The sequence below is a fragment of the Geospiza fortis genome, unplaced genomic scaffold, assembly GCF_000277835.1.
Source record: "Geospiza fortis unplaced genomic scaffold, GeoFor_1.0 scaffold40, whole genome shotgun sequence".
In the NCBI taxonomy this organism is placed as follows: domain Eukaryota; kingdom Metazoa; phylum Chordata; class Aves; order Passeriformes; family Thraupidae; genus Geospiza; species Geospiza fortis.
The window spans coordinates 16,488,397-16,489,051 of NW_005054297.1; the positions used below are offsets into that span (position 1 = coordinate 16,488,397).

The following is a 655-nucleotide window of genomic DNA, read 5'->3' on the forward strand; positions in this document are numbered from 1 at the left end:
AGCGCACGTGGAGGGTGCTGGACGCGGAGTTTGAGCTGGAAAATAAAACAAGAAGAGTTTAAAATTACATTTAAGCAGTCTATCCCTGGGCACCTTTCCCGTCTAAGTCTGACTTGGCTCCATAGGTGCAGTGCCTGTGCTTTGCCGGGCTGCAGGCAAAGAGCGCTAAGGAGTGATGAACCCACAGCTTCGACAGCCCGTGTGTGTGTGTGTGTGTGTGTCTATTGTAAAACACGCATCATGGACATCAGCAGAGCCCTCGGACATGAGAGCAGCAAGGCCAAGGGCAGCAGGTCTTGCCTCTGGCAGGGTTACACGGGAGCTGGACACCTGGACGTGCTGGTGAAGGAGTAAAAGCTTCCAGGGACGCCTATGAAAACCAGCTGGGGAAATGCAGCTCACAAGTCAGCCAGGTGTACCATGCTAGGGGTGAAATGAGGTATGACAATTTTTTCCCATCCTATTAGCCGCTCAGTATTCCATGGAATAAAATATACATCAGACTTCCCCCTTGGCGCATAACAGCCTTTTTCTCGTATTAACCTAGAACCTTCTAGATAGGTACCAAGATTTTTCCTTGGAGAACAGCACATGTGTGATTAGAATCCCAGTTACAGTAGTAATTTGTGTTTAGTCTTCAAAAGTGTTCTTCCTA

The 655-nt window shown here is 48.4% G+C and overlaps 1 protein-coding gene across 1 annotated transcript in view; it reads right to left on the minus strand.

Moving 5' to 3' along the window:
• Nucleotides 1-655, minus strand: part of FRG1 (FSHD region gene 1) — a 7,809-nt gene that overhangs the window by 5,746 nt on the left and 1,408 nt on the right. The gene's annotated exons all lie outside the window — the stretch shown is intronic.